The sequence below is a fragment of the Amphiprion ocellaris genome, chromosome 19, assembly GCF_022539595.1.
Source record: "Amphiprion ocellaris isolate individual 3 ecotype Okinawa chromosome 19, ASM2253959v1, whole genome shotgun sequence".
NCBI classification, from domain to species: domain Eukaryota; kingdom Metazoa; phylum Chordata; class Actinopteri; family Pomacentridae; genus Amphiprion; species Amphiprion ocellaris.
The window spans coordinates 18,681,324-18,699,670 of record NC_072784.1 but is presented as its reverse complement, the minus strand read 5'-3'; the positions used below and the strand labels follow the sequence as shown (position 1 = coordinate 18,699,670).

Here is an 18,347-nt window from a genome sequence, read left to right as displayed (position 1 = left end):
TGAAAATAGTGAAGCATTTATTAGCCAAAGAGTCAGAAAGTTGCATCGGGAGGTGGAGGAGACCCAAAATGGAGCTTTAAAAAAAGAAAAATGGAGTTAAATCGATCAAGTGGCTAGAGGTGCAACTCCAAGTGAATGAAAAGAACTGTTGGGGATGTAAAAAGACAAATACTTGCTAGCATGCTTAAAAGATGATACATCAATGTTGTTGTTTCTGCATTTGTGGAAACACAACACTAACTTCAAACAAAGACCTCAAAATATTGCAATTTCCCCCCCTTAAATTAGGAAAAGTTATGGAGGCCCCAAAAGGACACATTTTTATGAACTACTTTTGTTTTCCCTCTGATGCACAGAAAAAGTCTCAGCTTTTTAATGATATAATAATATGTATTAAAGCCCACAAAGTGTCATATCATCTCTCCTTTCAGAGCATTTTAAACTGGCCGTGTATTAAAGCTGGACCAACAACAACTGTTTCCATGGATCAGAAAAAATATTGTGAGTTAAACCAATACTCTCTATGAAAATGTTAAAAAAAAGAAAATTGTTGTCTTTAATTTTTCTTAATAATAAAATTCAGTTGACTCAAACTTAACAAATAAGTCTTGACATGAGCATTGTGACTTAAACAGCAGTGATGCTACTGTAAGGAGATGGAAGATGGCAAATGATAAAAACAAAACTGAGATGTTATATTTTCTACTTTTAAATGCTCCAATGGAGAATTGGTGCCACTGACAATTTAACTGAAAACAAAACTCCTGATATTCATATAGGAGTACGTATACATAAAAAGATGCAGATGTTCTTTCAGCTTATTCAGATTAGCTGGAATTAGATTAAAATTTGCATTAAATGTGGACGTAAACTTTACTTTTGCACATAAAGTTCAACTACATTATCACAGTCCTTTTGTCTTGCTTTAAAATTGCCTAAATGTTGAAGGAAAAAGCACCTGCTGTAGGGCAGTAAATAAAACTTGCCTAGACATGGTCTCTCTTTTTTAACATGATTAGGCTCAGCATCAGACTGTTTAAGAGGAGTCTTTTACAAGGATGTGTAGGGGCTTGGAGCTGGGGGTGTGCTGGAGTGGTGGCTCCCCATTCTTCCCATTATCCAGCTTTCCATTTTCATTGGAATGAAGGCCATCTATCAGGAGCCCCTATAGGCCCTTTCAGAGCCGAATAAAAGGATCACTGTGGACGGACCTGTCTGTGGGTTGCTCAGACATGGAAGACAACAGATGTGTTAAACATAGGCAGCTCCCTCACAAAAAGCCCAGCGAGTCGGGGCTGCGTGCTGGCTAATGGAGAGGCAGCTTTATGTTAATTGCTGAATGGAGTCAGTCAAAGCTGCTGCGAGCCTTCGCCGAGTACGTTCAAGGAATCCCACATCATAAAGAAGTCCTCACTTCCCTCCACTCTCAGGAGGAAGGAGCCACAAAGAAAAGGCCATAAAATTGTTAAAGGGTCTATAACCAAAGTGCACCATTGGATCCCTCAAAAATCCGCCCTGTAACTTTACCCGGATGTAAAGCTACAATGAGACTTTTGTTTCACAAGGATTTGGATCAATATAGCTTCAAATCAGAAGCTGGCAAATTGATCCCCAAAGAATTGATACTCCTGATAACTAAATCCTTCTTTTGTACTGATGCTATATTAGAAATAAAATCAATACCTCCCAAACTGATGCACATTTGTGAAGTTTGACTCACTAGACTAATATGCTGCCTTGTGTTTTCACATGAATGTCATCAATTACACATAAAACAGTAAGAAATAAAATGCGCTAAATGCTTTTCAAATTATTCTATATTAAAAATTTGTGGTGCGAGAAATATTTAGCTCATTTAAATTTAAGTATCATTCTTCAATGTGACAATATTATAAATTCTGTATATTATAAGTGAAAGTCCTGAAATTCTTGTCAGCAAATTGTAATTTCAGTATTCAAATTGAATTTATAATGCACAATGGCCCATTCGAATGTACATGTTATTGATTTTTAGCGCAGAGGCAAAGAAAAAAGTAGAATTTTAATCTAAGATGAGAAAAGTGGAGCTGAATTTAACTGTTTTAGTTTCGTTTAGTTAGATTATTTACCGTTTCCCTGAAGAAATCATCTTGTTTCAAAAACTATACAGAAACAAGCGTGAACCGTTACTGCTTTGTAGTCATTAAATTATCATTTTAGCCCCAAAAAATTCACTTAACCCACTGATATCTAATAAAACATTGAAGTTATTACACTTCAAGGACAGATTTTTTCCATTTGTTAGAGGAGAATAAGACTTTTAGGACTCTCATTTCTCAGTGAGATGATGAGATTTGAAGCATTTGCATCAGACCAAGGTACATAGTAGTTCAAGAAATTACTGTAAATAAGTGGAGTAAAAAGTGTAATATTTCACCCTGGAATGTTGTGAAATACAAATAGAAAGTATAGTAAATTATAACTCATTAACTGTATATAAGAATAAAACTCTTAATATCTGTGATTCTACCCCTGATATTAGGTATTAGATATCAAATTTTGTGTTTTCTGAAATTACTTTATTTTGACTTTGAGCTTCTTAGTTGGAGATAACAATAGAAAACATGGCTTCTAGTAGCTGCTGTTTCCCTGCTGGGGCCACGCTCGCCTCCTGTATTCCTGTGGGAATCAAGATAATGCCGAGAGATCACATCGTGTCGCAGCATCACTGATTTATTGTATTTATTAACTGTACTTTAAATTTATTTAAACGTCCTTACAGACGTAGCAACAAGCAGTGCAGCTTATATCAGAAAATACATGAAATATCAGCCACTTTCTGCTATGTTCAGAGGGGTTAAACTCAACCTCTGCACCCCAGTATCCTTTTGTCACACTGAAGGAGGAGGAGGAGGAGCAAAGGTCCCGGCATCAAACCCCAGAGCCCAAACAATGGGAGCTTGGCGTGGACAGCCCGAGGCGAAGCCATCTGCCATGGAGAGAGTGGAGTCTCTTTGTCAGCTATTGTGGAATGTGGAAGCAGATTGATGAGGGCCGGGTGATTCCTTTAGGGCCCGACGGGGCAGCAGGCAGGGCAGAGACACCACCAGGAACTCCCTCTCCTTCTGTCTCCACATTCAGCAGTCACATGCTGCAGCAGCCAGACGCTCCAACCTGGGAACATGAAGAGGGAAAGTGTTTGGAGAGGATGATGTCGTGTGTTAGAAAATCAGACCACTTGTGTTCTCAACAGGCACTCCAATAAAAGAAAAGCTTTATTTTAATCCTTGTCATTGATAGCCTGGAGCAGAACGGGAGGAATTTTCTTCTCCGCGCCGCAAAGTGTAAGAATGATCATTTTCTCCCTTGTTGCATAAGAAGTGGATGCGGGCTGGAGCTACGTGTGTCATTGTAGTGTGCTCCTGCTTGGACGATGACCTCCGACCCTCCCAGCAGGTGTCTGTGGTTGCCCTCGATTGAGAAAAGCCAGTCCAGAAGCTCTTTGGCTCTTTGGAGTGGGTGGGTCAGCAAGGCGAACAGGGCAGATGTTGTGTGTGAAATCCCCCGGGGAAAGTGTGCCGCCACCGAGGGAAGGGGTCAGGGCAAAAAGGGTGGATCTGTGACACAACCAACACAACAGAAAACCATGGTTTCCATGGCAGCTTGTCGCATCACTAAGCCGTCTGTTCTCAGGGACATAAAATAGCACTTCAGGCTCTGGGATCTCTGACAAAACAAGCCTTTATTTTGCTTCTGGTGGCCGATTAACAACAGAATCAGAGATGAGATGGTTTAGTTTGGAGTGCTTTTGTAGATACAGGAAATTTGACTTGAAAGTGAGATTTGCCATCAGAATGAGCAGGAACTAAGCTTCGTGAATTCATTTACATTCTAAATCAAAATTAACTACTACTTGATTTGGTGGAATTCATCTGCAAAATCAGCTTAAACTATCAAATTTAAAGTGAATAAAAAACAGAAAACAGCTCCTGTTGGTGTTGTATTTGTGTATTTAGCAAATTTTGTACATGTTTTATTATTATTATAGTGTATTTTAAGAGCAAACTAATTTTTCTCTGATCTCTTTTTCTGCAGCCCAGACAAACACAAGCCTAAATCCTGACTAATAAACAGTCCCTATAATAAGAAACTTTAATGTCTGGGGACGGATTCAGTTGCGGAGCTTCAAAGCCACAGGGTGCAGTCGAAATAAGACGGAGATAAAAAGCACAGCCTGCTGTCCTGACTGTTTACTGTGGCTGGACTCTGAGTCATTTCCTTTGAGGTGACGGTTGCAGAGGAATGCGACTTTATGCTGATGTCTTTGATCGAAGCCTGGCCTTCATCAGGTTATCTCAGTGTGCACTAAGTGGGCCATAAAACTAGTCAACTGACTGAAAGAAACCCCACTCATGAGCTGACCACATCCTTATTGCAGCTTCAGGGAGATTTTTATTCACCATACTGTAGCTGAAATCCACATATGTCATTATTTTAGTATCAACATGTGACTACTAAGCTTGTTAAAGACATAACCTTGAGCATCAGTAGCCATAAAGAGCATGTGGTAGATCTTAAAACTGTGATGAAATAAAACTTTGTTCCTCTCAAAGGCTGCACAAAGGAAGTGCCAGCTCCAGAAATAAATAGTTTAAAGGAAGAAGAGGAGATTATGAAATGTTCAGTACAGACATTTTAAGATGAGGTTGCAAGGAGAAGCATTGCCTCCATTTTTTTTAACATTTTTTTCTTGCATGACCTTGTCAGTAAAACACCATTGTGCTGAAGGTCTCTGCCTTCCTACAAAGGGTCTTTTCTGCTACAATGCTCGTAGGCCAAACGCTGGCTTCTGATAGAAGAGCTGTCAGTCATGTGACGCATGACATTTGTATAACATTACCGGGGTCACAGCCCACAGTCAAGATGATGGGAGTGGATGAAAGAACGTGGGTCAGGACTCTGGACAAATCTTGAACTTCGGTCTGCACGAAGAAAGCGCAGGTCAGAGTATGCTTAGATATGCATCTTCAGTCAGCGCTTGGCTCCAGTGTTTGAAAAGAGTCACTCAGTGTCTCTTGGTCATTGCTCTGTGGAGCTATTGTTGAAGAAACTCAAGGAACAGGCTCCGAGGATAAAGAGTTTCATATCGTATCAGGATAATCCATCAAAGGATTCAAAAGACAATGAGCATGCTCCAATAAATACAGAATATATTAATTTAAAACAATCTTTTTATGCCATGAAAGAGCTCAGACATGAGACTTTGATCCATGGTTACTCAAACTGAAGAGGACAGTGGTAGTTTAAAAAATACATTAATGCTAGTTCTATGTTCTTATTTGATGTCTGCACTGCTTAAAGTTTAGTTCCTTTTTTGTTATAGTCAAGGAAATAAATCAGCAACACTAAAGGCACACTCCCTGTACTCTGTACCATGCAATATCGCAATCAAAACATAACAGCTGCAATAACACTTTGCAGAACATTGCTTCTGAATACAAACAATCATGAAGAATTTTGCCATCTGACAAGGCTTCAAACATTTTCATTTTCTGGTGTCCTGGATTATATTTCATATTTTCACCCTTACCTTAAACAACACCCTATTCGGATACAGTTTAAGAGTTTCCTCCCTTTCAGAACAGTCAACACACAAAAGCTGACAAATGTTCTACTCTTCATTATCAGTGCTACCAGCTCAATACATTGTAGGAGATGCTGATTGCGTGCAAAGTGTATTAGCTCCACAGTACAACAGTTATTTTGCTTACAGTCTTACAGCCATGCTGGTACCTCTGTGAGGTTGTACATTAGGCACAATAGCAGTTTCGCACAGTGTCTAGATTTACCAAAATACTTTGAATTAGCATGATCAGGTTACTCCTATAAATTTTGTTCTTTACCTTCGTATGATTTCTCATAAATAAAATAGTTGTTGATGTATTCAAGTCTAGACCGAAGTGGTGGACTGACTCACAGACTGATATTGCCAGTACTGGAACCATGAACTCATGGAGCTGAGAAGGAAAATACAAGGAAGGAGACAAGTAAATGAGATGGAAACAGAAAAATTTGAGAGTGGATAGCTTATTTACATAGAGTTAAGCTGTGGTTTGCAATAGCTTTGTCTGTAGATTATATTGTAAAGGAATTTGGGCAGGCCTTCGTCCTAAGTCAGCTGTATGTATAGATAATGGGTCGATAGATGGAATTTGGCCAAAACAATGTGAAAGGTAGCTTAGGGATCACTGTAGTGCTTACACATCTATTTGAGCCACCAGTGCCTAAAAAAATCAAAACTGAAAAGAAATTGGCTCAAAATTTAGAGGATGATAAACAAAATCTGACTGATGAATCTCTGGACTTCCTCTTATCCATACAGAGCCAGAAGATAAATCTCTGTATTCCTGTCTTATGCCAAAAAGGATGCAGGTACCTTCAGACCACCACAAGCCAACACAAACATGGAAACCTCATCACTGCCTGAGCAGAGGTGCCGGGAGGAGTCCTTTCCTCTCTGCGAATCTCCCTCTGATTAGCAGGAAAGGGTCACCGTCCTTTGACATCTCTTTGTCTCTGTAGTATTGACGGAAAAGATCCTGATTTCCCAGGTCATCGCCGCTCCTTCCTTGGTCTTGGCCAAAGTTTGCCTGACCTCGGTGGAGACAACGTGAACGGAGTCACATAACCAGGAAAAGTCCACATTGTGATTTAGCCTTTGTAGTCTGCATGTTCTGAATACCGTCCTGGGTGTTTTTTCCTGTAACATCACCAAAATACTTCACGGATACAGTGACACGTCAGCGGGGCATCAGTGTGCTTTTAATTAGCGGATATCAGTGAATCAGTGACCTGACCATCGGTACATATAAACAGTTTTAACTTTCCTTTTCCTGCCCCACTGTTCTGAAGAGATCTGCTCGCTTCATGGATATATTTAACATCCGAGGACGGTCTTCTTGTTTCAGCCATGAAAAACACAACATCAGCCAGCTTTAGCCTCCACATGCCAAATTCAGCAACAGCCTGGAAATAACATAATACAAGCCAGACAAGAGAAATCACAGAGGGATATAGCATATATGGAAATGGCAAACATCAGTTGGAGGGTCTTCAAAGCCTTCGAGGACATTACACTTGCCAAGTCAGGCTGTGAGGTTGCATCTGGGGTCCTTTATAGATGACAAATGAGCATTTCCAACAAAATATCTTCCTAATTATGCTGTTTTATGTGACTTTTACAAGACTTCATGGCAAGTTCACCCCAATGACTGGACATTTCTTAAAATCCTGCGGCTTTACAAGTGTCACTTCATGCTTTCATGTTGGTTGTGTTGACTGTAAAATTCTCCATGACTTTTGGGGCTTTTGACATGATTCCCAAGCTATTATCCCCGATCGGGATCCTGTCTATGTGTTGGCGTAGACTGGAATAACAGGACGACTGCTGAGTGGGATGTGAGCCACCCAGCTTTGACCTCCATCTGCAGTTTCCTCTCCAGCCTCCCTGGGTGGGACTCTCCCCCAGAGCCCGAGGCCGCTAAAACTCACACATATCCACTGCTCCCCAATCATGTCTCCAGTTATGCAGCGCTACAATCTCCCAGACTGGCTCTAGTGTTTCTCAGGGTGCTAAGGTTAGGGGACCCTCGTAGTTGAGGCTTTGTTGCAGTTGGGCTGCTGCCACCAGAGATATTAATCTGCAGTCATGGAGCAGGAAATCAAAAATAAGCTGTAGAACACACTGAATTAGCAGGAACAGCGAGTTAATCCACCTTCTTCATAACAATAAAGTAACAGACTTGTTTCTCAGAAAACATCTTAGTGCTGAGATCATCTAGCAAAGAGGGAAATCATCTTAACACAAGACCTTGTGGGAAATGAGCCTCTGTTTTATTGGCTGCTTTAAGGTAAGCAAACAGTAAGATTCGACTGATTTAAACATACAGATTAAAAAGAAATAAAGATACAGTTGCACCATATTATTGGATTTGCTTGATGTTGTGGTTAAAAGTGAAAATGAGAGCCTGTGGTAGTCATTGGCTCTTTATAAAGATGGAGAAACCCTTCTCTGTGGTGGCTCCAAGCATCACCATCTTGGCAGTGCATCACTTCATCACCAACGACTGTCCTACTACAGCATCCATCTTTCACTCAAAACCCCTAAATTGTGCATAAGACTTAAAGGTAACATATATGCTGAAAATCCTTTTTTAAAAATTGTATTCTGAATGTGTTATAAACTCGGAGGTATTAAATAAAAGCTGTAAGAAAATGAAGGGGCTTATAACTGCCCTTCCTCTAGGCCCTACTCAACAATGTAGCCAGTAGTTTGTAAATAGGAACAGAGGAACCAATAGTTGTGGAGCTAAAAATGTGCATAGTTCTGCCCCATTTCGACTGACAGTCCACCAGGTTTATTTACTTTGTAAAACTGTTCAGCTAAGTCTAAAATGTCTCAGCCATGAGTAAAGCACACCAGATGTTTAGCTTGTCATGCCCTCCCCGTTAGGGCGCAGCAGCAGCCTTCCCTTTCCCTTTTCCCTCATGTGGGCGTGAGTGAGATGTATGATTGTGGAATGCATGCATGTGCAGCCGCTGGATAATCACCTGAGTGAGCTCACCTGGCTCAGACCAGTACACGATGCTGGACTATCGAATAACAACCCATGCCTTTGCTCTGTTCATGTCTGCTTTGGGTTGACCCTGTGCTAACCTGTGTTGTCCTTTACCTCAGTTCTGTGACCCTTCCTGCTTTCTCCATCTGAAACTTCAGCCCTACCTGACCAGATCCAACCTGGTCCAGTCTGGATTCACTTTCTGTGTCCTCCACCTGGCTCCTGCACCTGCCAAGACGTCATTCCTGCCACGCCACACACCTCATTCGTCCCCATTCCCTCACCATCTTTCCCCACTTAGTTGTCAGCTAAGTTAGCTCCGCTCTCTCTCAGGTTCTCCGTAGAATATGGTGCTTGTGTATGCTGTTGAGCATCCGCTAATTTGCTCGGTGTAGCTTCGCCGTATTGGCGTACAGTATTGTGTGAGTTGGTACACTCTAAGAAATTTCCCTGTAAATTTACAGTTAAGAGCTGGCAGCAAAAGTTGCCAGCAGCGCACTGTTATTTTACAGTAATCCTACCATATTCTAAAACAACAGTTTATTACTGTAAAAAATATTACGGTATTATGCTGTTTAGAGAGCTATTTCCTGGGGCTTTCAAAATGAAAGCTCCAGAAAATAGCATAGCATAGAAATGGCTCAGACAAGAGATGACTTTTCAACATTAAGCTTTTATTAAAGCCAATTCTGTATCAAACATAGTTCAAAAACTGACCTATCTAACCCATTCAATTTCAGTAACATACAATCATTTCCTCATGCTGAACAGGTTCCCATTGTGCATGTTCTAGTTCAGGTACACTGAGTTTGATTGAACACATTCAGCAGCTAACAAATGTCAAGTAATTCAAGTCTTGTAAAATAAAATCTATAAAAACAACTAATGATGTTTAACAGGTTGTCAACAATCTGTTTAAAAATTGCATATCACATTTCAGGTACCCTGCCTTCAGAATCAGTCTTTCATAACTCTTGATCATGTTCAATAAACACCTAGTCAAGGAACAAACCTGGAACTGAAGTATTTTATACTGAATCCAACACAATACTGAGACTTGTTACCTTAAAATGACAACATGAACATCTGGTTGCAGACTGGGCTTTTCCTTTGTCAAAGTGAGGTCCTGTGTGGAGAGGTGCTGTGGGTTTACATGAAGTCCCACTCAGAGTCCATCAGTCTTTTTATAAAGGTGGCTACATGGGGATTTACAGTAGATGCCTTTTTCTGGAGCAGCTTCCTGACCTCTTGGACATCACCTTCTCCTGGCTGGCCTTTGTTCCCCTCTCAGGGTTGATACCAAGAAAGCACCTACAATGAAATGACAAAGAAAGAATATATTAGGTGTGTAGGCAAAGATCCCTTGAACATAATATGGAACTCTGTCACATTAATAAAAAAAACTAATAAACAACAACAACAAAAAACAGGAAACTCAAATTATTAAGCAAAACAGAGGCTTCCACTTAGAACAGCTGTTTAGTTCAATACACATTTAAATCTAATTTTTGCAGCCGTTTGCATAACAAGCAAATTTACCTTTCCTAAGTGGAGAGAAAAGCAACATGACACATCCTACAAACCTTTTTAAAACTTGAAATTACCCAAATGGTCAAATGCAGACAAGTCCATGTGGAGATCTGATAACAGATCAGTGGAGCATCACATTGTATAGTTGATCAAAAATTACATGAAAGACAGAGATAGCTAACCGAACCTAGTTGGATCTGGTTGCTTAGAAATTCATTTTCCTGGTCTGGTTTAAAAGAAAGACCCAAAGTTGTGTCCACTCTGCAGCTAAAGGGGAGCATGCTAGCTGCTAGCTGCTAGCTAACAGTGTGGGAAACGTTAGCATTCATGCTAGCGACTCGTGGCTAACACCAGGCAGTAACTGGCTATGTTTACGTTACTGTCAAAGAATAAAACATAAAATAGACTGACAGAAATAAAAAGTAAGGCTGACTTTTTAATAATCACAGTTACCTTGTTCAGTGAACCAGAGCAGGATGGATCAGCTCCAGGTGGTCCCTGCAGGTCTGAGCCCGGCCGAAAATCGTCGTCTTCAGTTCTTCCTTTTCTCCCAGTTCTTCCCTCAGTAATGAGTAAAATCACTGATACATAATATTTTAAACCTATTTCATCACTTCTTTGTGTTGACTGTTTGCTGAATGCGGTGATGTGCAGGAAGATTTGCTTAGACGAGTTACGGTCGGACTGCAGCAACAGTCACACTCAAATCAACCCAAACCAGAAAAATACTGTAATCTGCTGTAAGATTGTACGGTAGCTTGCTGTTAATATTTTGTTCTTGAAAAATACGTGAATTTACAGTATTCAGCTGTATTTACAAAGAACGGTATATTGCTGTGCAAAATATGCTGTGTTTTTACAGCAATTTGTTACAGTGTAGCTCTGTCCAGCCGTAAGCTTTCCTAGCTTGGTCTTACCATGTCCTGGTTAGTCTCCATCATAAAAATATTATCAGCTTTTTTTTTTGTCCTGCCACGGTTTCCGTAATACTTCTGGTTGGTGCAGGGTGCCCTCCATCCTGTAGTTGTATCCCTTGGGAACAGTTAGCTTGTGTACTTCCTGTTACGTCAGTTCCCCGTTTCCCTTCGTAGAATCTGTTGTAAATATCGTTATTTTCAATAAATCTGTTACAATCTGTCTGTATCTTTGTCTTCCTGCGCTAGAGTCTCTGTCCCGATCCTTGACACAGCTGCAAGAGCAAACACAAGAGTCTTTATGCATTGCCAGCATCTCAGAAAATGAAGATCCAATGGGTTCATTTTAGTTTTGATTGCACACTAAAAGATATCAAGTCTTGCATTTGACTCAGCTTGTGCAGCGATGGCGGTTCTATAATGTCTTAATGACAGTCCTCATCAAATGTTGAAGTTTGTTGTTTACTTTATAATTTTAATTGCAATAATCTTGCTTTGTATGGAGTGATGTTGACAAAATGTTAAGACTGATGGAAATATAACGGCACAAGAAGAAATTCAGACTTGATGGTTCTTTTTAAAATGGATGACGTCTTTACAATCCATCACCAGGGAACAACGTATGTAAAATTTCACATCAGTCTAATTTATGTCATATTATTGATGAACAATCTTTATGATTCATCCACTGGGATTCATTCATTTCTGTACTGAAATTCACAGCTCTCAAATAGTTGATATTTTGTTATGCAAACGCCCTCACCGCTCGTTTCAAGAGGCTTTTCACATGTTCACACACTGTTTTAGTTTTGACATCCACTTACATAAAGACACAGGAGATGAGCAGGATCAGCATGTGGCTTAAATTTGCCTGGTTGCCTCATTGGCCTGCCGAGTCAAAAGCTTCCAGCCTTTAATGGAGAATGGGGTTCAGTCCGACGCATCGTTCAATCCCCTCAGGAAGTATGTGCAGCAGTGCAAGCAGAGGAAGTTTATTCTGCTGCTCAACAGATCACTGTTTATGTTGGGGCCACCTCTTGAGGATGCAGAGCCGGCTTTGATTTCTTTTTCTTTTTTTCAGCATGTCATTAAACGAGTCACTTTTTTCCACACAAGTGAAAAGCAAACAAATGGATTCTGTTTTTGCTGTTTCATTGTTGCCACATACCACCATTTTGGTCATTATTGCAACGTTACGCTGATTCTCTAAGTCTGGGCAGTTGGTCAGCTTAACTGTTGTTGAGATCCAAATCCAGTGTGTATTGTAAAACATTTGCATGCATCATTAGCATTATATATACAGTCAAAAGAAAACATGACAGCTTGGAGTTTCTCAGGGTTACTTGATTGTGAACTCTTTCCATGCTCTTGTTTGTGTTCATATAGAAACTGGTAACGAAACAGATCATTGTGAAACTTGGCATTTCCTTCCCTTTATGTTTTAAGCACACAAGCACAACAGGATCTGAAACACAATCATCCTTTATTAAGACTGTCAGGGCTGAGATAAGTAGCCTATATGTGTTTAATCATATATGTATTGCACAGGAAAGATTTTTATTACCGTTAAAGTTGATTTTTGGAGTGTGTCATGTAGTGAATGTTAAAACTCAGAATTTAACAGACTGCAGATCTTCATTCTTCAAGATGAGGAATGATGTTACACAGACCATTTAGTGTGCTGGCCAAGCTAAACTACTTTAATATTTTGCACGATTGGAGGAGCATGTCTTTTTTCAGCCTTTGCAAAACCAAAAACACAAGTCTAAAAAAAGGGATTTACTCCTTTCTGCAGCAGCTGTTTTGATCATATGTCTGCTTGATTTTACACATTTAGCGCTTTGTTTAATTGGCAGACAAATCTCTTTTTGAACTTCACTTGTTCCCACACTTCTTGTCCAAGAGTGCACCACTTGTTGGTTATTATAAAATAACAGTTGTGCTGTTGGAATGTACTTTTATGAATTGCAAAACAACAGCTGCACCTTTAAGTTTGTTTTCTCATGTATTTGTAGCTGCATTGCTTTGATGAGCACCTTGTTTCACTTTTCAGTAACTACACATTACACATTAGAGGGAACTGCAGAGAGGAAATAATGTGTTTAATCGGCTAGTTTGCACGCTACCTCCAATGATAACCTCACTCAGTGTTATTTCCAAAGCCAAAGAGCATTTGTTTCTACACTAATTTGTGAGGTTACATAAAAAAAAATGCCTCTTCCTGATTGGCACATTTACTGTTAAGTATTTCCCTATTGTGTGAAAGTTTATCCTGCGTGCTACTATGTCAGAGTAAATGTTTGCGGTTCTGTACAGCTAATTTTAGGAGAGCTAAACACAAGGACGACTTTACTATTGTTCTTATCTGTAATTCTTGAAGCCAGAAATGTAGAGAAGACGGACTGAGGAAAGTACAAAAAAATTTTTTTCCTATACAGAAATTCTTTTACCACAAGTCAACACTACAACTTCCGACATCAAACCATGTTTCTTTTTCTTTACGGGCCTTTTCCACCTTTTTTATGAATACAGTTTGTGCTTTGCTGGTCAAACCTGCATCACTTGAGATCCTACAATAGAAAATAACTGGGGGTAACTATCCAGCCAGTGTCACTAGAACTAACCTACACTGCAAAACAGGAGTAGTGCTGTTTCTTTATTTTCATATCTACAAGATCATAAACTGATTAGGATGTGTGCAGTTTTACTCAGGCTATACATATAAAGCAGTATTATATGTGTAGCTATCAAGATCCCTTTTTCAAGTTTCATGTTTCAAAATGAGTCTGCATGGAACATTAAAAACTACACAAAAGGCTTTCAGACCATCTCAAGCAGCTAATGTGACATTTAGGCTCTATTAACTCTGTAAACACACACACACATCAGTCTGTTCTCTCTTTTACCAAAGTATATTTTCATATAAGGTACTAAATGTCATTTGGTCCCCAGAGGCGCAGCGTTACAAAACATCAGAGTTTCCTCTCTTTGAATTGTGGTGGTCTTACAGATGCAATCTATCTTAAGATAAGTAGATCTGCTGTTTGTTTTAGTGGGAGAAAAATGTCGGATTTGTTTTTTCTTTTGGGGAATGTTTGGGATTTGCTGTTATCTCCGTCGTGCTTTACACACTGCAGTGAAACAGAGATGTTCTGGCAGCCAGGCACACAATGGCAGAGGGTTATCAGCGGTGTCCCCTCAGCTTCTCTAGTAGTGAGACCCCCCTAACACCGCCTCTGTTTCTCAGGGAGGGGGTCCTGTTGCAAAATTTGTTTGGCCCGCAGAAGAAGTATGTCAGCCAGAGTCGCGGCTACCACTGAGGACATGGAGGTCATGTTCTCTGTATGGTAATGAATGGAAATGGTAATTTTCATTTTTTACACAAAGACACCATTTAGATGCGTTTTCCCAAGTTCTTGCATTCAAACTTCTACGGGAGAGCTGTGACTCCTTGAGAACTTTATAGTAGTATTCTCAAGAAATAGTTCCAAAAAAATCAGCCTACATCAGCAACTTTCAAAAATTCAATTCGGGGGACATTTTCCTTTGACATCGCATTACTGATTTTTGATTTTATAAAGTGTTTTTTATTATCAAGAAGAAAATTCAACCATATATCTGTGAGGTCTGTCACTAAGCCAGTTCCACTTTTTGCTGTCACAAGAAGTTGCACAATTCATCAGACATTAAGATAGCATTTGTATTTCTGAATTTACTTAATCCTACTTTGAACCTTCCCTAAAAAGAAAAACCCTAATAATCTCATGATTATGGAAAGATTTTTAACATATGTACACATTTTTTTAAAGCATGTCTTCTGCCAAACTGAAAAGATGCAAAATATCCTCCAGATTTCCTGAGCTATGAATCACAAAGTTGGTCTGCAGAAACTGAAACTCTGCCATGATGTTAAACTACATATGAGAATGTTTCGGTACACAAGGGCCCATATCCTCCTTAAAGCACACTGAAGTGGAAAAACTGACGTTAAAGCGACCTTTAATGCTTAACGAGGTCGAATCTGTAGGAGATCCCATGAGAAAAACCGTACTCTCTGTTTCTCTTTGTATTGTCTGAGACCTAAAAATACTTCATTACCCTTCTCTTGGTTAGTTATTCATTGTATGGACACAAAGAGAACACAGTTCAAGTCAGTCAGACAGTGGCTGGGCATGCTCCTTCCATTTGATCTCTTTTGTTCTCTCTTCAGCTGTAATTTACTGAAGCAAGAAGATACTCTTTTTTTCTCTGTTTGTATAGAAAATGATAATGAAACAGATCATTGAGAAACGCCCTTTCTTCCTTCCCTTTGTGTTTGCAGCACAGAAGTAAAGCAGGACTTGAAATACAGTCCATGTTTAAGGGTTATGTCATGGCTGTGATATGTATGTGTTGAAGAGATGTGGACATAATTTCTTCTGGATGAACCAGTGGGCTCAGGGATGCAGAAAGGGCAGGGAAGTTAGAAAATGTGTAGAAACAAACTAACAAATCATTGGTTTGGTCGTGAAAATTGTTGACATCTTTATGTGCAAAAGGAAGCCATTGTTTTCTTAGTGTATGCAGTGGTGGGACAAGCATTCAGATCCTTAAGTAAAAGTACCAAAACAGAAATGTGAGTCATGTATTAAAAGAATTTGCAAGAAAATGCAGCTTCAGAATTAAAGCAAGTTTGCTCCCATAGACATATATTATTTAATATATTATTAGTAGTGAAGTGACCATGAGTCTTGATTTCACATTTAGACCATCCATCTGAGTTCTTCTCAGACCTTCACCTGTGGGTTTTTTAGAAATCCTCAACAAACTTTGATTCTCTTCACTGAACAGTAAAGTTTGTGGAGATCAGAAGGTAACATTAGTTTGATAAATGCCTTCAACTACTAGTAGACTTTATCTGGAAAGCAGTTTTCTGAAATGAGTTCTTAGTAAATCTGTCCACAATCAAACCAAGAACATAGAAAGAGGAAATGTTTGAAGAAACAACTTGATGTTTTCATTTCAGACTAGAAAACGCTTTAAGACCTTGATCTGTTTTTGCTCTTTTTGATCGTTTTATTGTCTCCTCTGTTTAATTTGATCTTCTAAAGTCTAACTGGTGTCTTTTCAAATGTTTCGTCTTTAGTTTGATTCTTCTTAAATGTTTAGTTTTGCTCTTTTCTCACCTTTTATTCTTTTCTAATGTCTGATTTGATTTCAAAATGTTTTGTCTTTTTAATGGTTAATTGTTTTTTCAAATGTTTTATCGGCTTGTTTGAGTTTCTTTTTCTTTCCCAATATCTAATGTTTCGATTAAATCTTTAAGGTTTTTCTTTTGAAATGTTTTACCACCTTTTAATGTTTAATTTTCTTTTTAAATGCTTCATTGTATTTTCTGTGTAATTCCTATTTGAAGTTTTATTGTCTTTAAGATTTAATTTTCTAATTAAACATTAAATTTTTTAATTAAATGTTTTGCCTTTTTTTTGTGGCCTTTTTCAGCTTTTTATTGGACAGGCATAGTGAGAGACAGACAGGAAACAGGAGAGAAGAGTCAGGGGGAAGACATGCAGCAAAAGGTCAGGAGCGGGAATCGAACCCGCACCGCTGTGTTGGGGACCAGCACCTGTACATGGAGCACCCGCTTAACCCGTTGAGCTATACGTGTACCCATGTTTTGTCTTTTTAAAGGTTTAATGATCCAATTAAATGTTTTGCATTTTTTAAAACGTTTAATGTTCTTCTTGTTGAATTGTATCTTTTAAATGTTTGATCCTGGAAAATATTTTCTCTGTACTTTTGAATATTTGTATTTTAAAAATTTTGTATAATTTCATAATGACATGTATTGTATCTTGTCGAATTATCTCATTCAATATTTTGTCTGTTTAATAGAATTTAATGTAATTTAATGTTTCACTTTATTAAACAGACAAAAATATTGAATGAGATAATTCGACAAGATACAATACATGTCATTATGAAATTATACAAAATTTTTAAAATACAAATATTCAAAAGTACAGAGAAAATATTTTCCAGGATCAAACATTTAAAAGATACAATTCAACAAGAAGAACATTAAACGTTTTAAAAAATGCAAAACATTTAATTGGATCATTACACCTTTAAAAAGGCAAGACATTTAATTAGATTATTAAACCTTTAAAAAGACAAAACATTTAATTACAAAATTAAATGTTTAATTAGAAAATTACATCTTACAGACAATAAAACTTCAAATAGGAATTAAACAGAAAATACAATGAAGCATTTAAAAAGAAAACTAAACATTAAAAGGTGGTATATGTATATATAATTTAATTGTATTTAATGTTTAACTCTATTAAACAGACAAAACATTGAATTAGATAATTCAACAAGATACAATATATGTCATTATGAAATTAAACAAAATTTTTAAAATACAAATATTAAAAATTACAGATAAAATATTTTCCATAAGTAAACATTTAAAAAAATATAATTAAACAAGAATATTAAACATTTTTAAAAATGCAAAACATTTAATTAAAAAATTAAATGTTTAATTACAAAATTACATCTTAAATTTCTTAAATCATTTTAATAATAAAACTTTTTAAAAGTTTTATTGTATTAATTTTTTTCCTTTGATTTAATTGCTTTTTGTTATGTAGTTTATTTCTTTAATCTTCTTTTTCTGTCAAGATTTTAACCCCAACCTTAAAAATGAAACAAACCCTTAAATCACAATGAAAATACTTCTGTTGTCACAATCATGAGTTAGTCATTTATTCAGTTTATCAATTCAACTTTATTTGTTTAGCACCTTTTACACAGATGACAAAACTGAACAAGCAAAGAGAAAAAACTATGCTAAAACTATGATTGAAACTCAAAAACATTAAAAAAAAAAAAAAAAAAGATTTAGTATGGTAATAAAATATGTTGTGTCCAGGGGATGGAGGGAGTTTATTGAAGTCTTCTTGGGCTCACATGGGAAATCATTTAATATATAAACTTGATATTCAGTCTAAGGAAACTGGAAACTGCAGAGCAACAGAAGAACCAACAGTATCTCCTGTTTTCTCCTTTAGTGAGTCGACTCTTCTTGTGCTTTCAGACCAAAGAACTACAGATTCTTCACAACCTGCTCAAACTCTTGGTACAGGACCTCACCACACGGGTCAAGAAGGTTTCTGTCTCATTTCTACTCTGAAGCTCACCTTCTCCTGCTCAAACTGCTGACAAATGTTTTTGCTGCTCTAAAGTCTGGTCTCCAGAACTTCCTAAAAACTCTCAAAGTCTCTTCTGCTGCAGGTTGCTTTGTAGAACTGTTACAGAA

General features: G+C 38.1%; 1 long non-coding RNA gene across 1 annotated transcript; it reads right to left on the bottom strand.

The window, feature by feature from the left end:
- LOC129347654 (uncharacterized) lies at nucleotides 1-11,828 on the bottom strand. The gene is made up of 2 exons (XR_008599853.1): nucleotides 11,045-11,828; nucleotides 1-3,153 (listed from the first exon to the last, which is right to left on the bottom strand). It is a non-coding gene; the product is annotated as an uncharacterized LOC129347654 (long non-coding RNA).
- Between the last annotated feature and the right edge of the window lie 6,519 nt (nucleotides 11,829-18,347).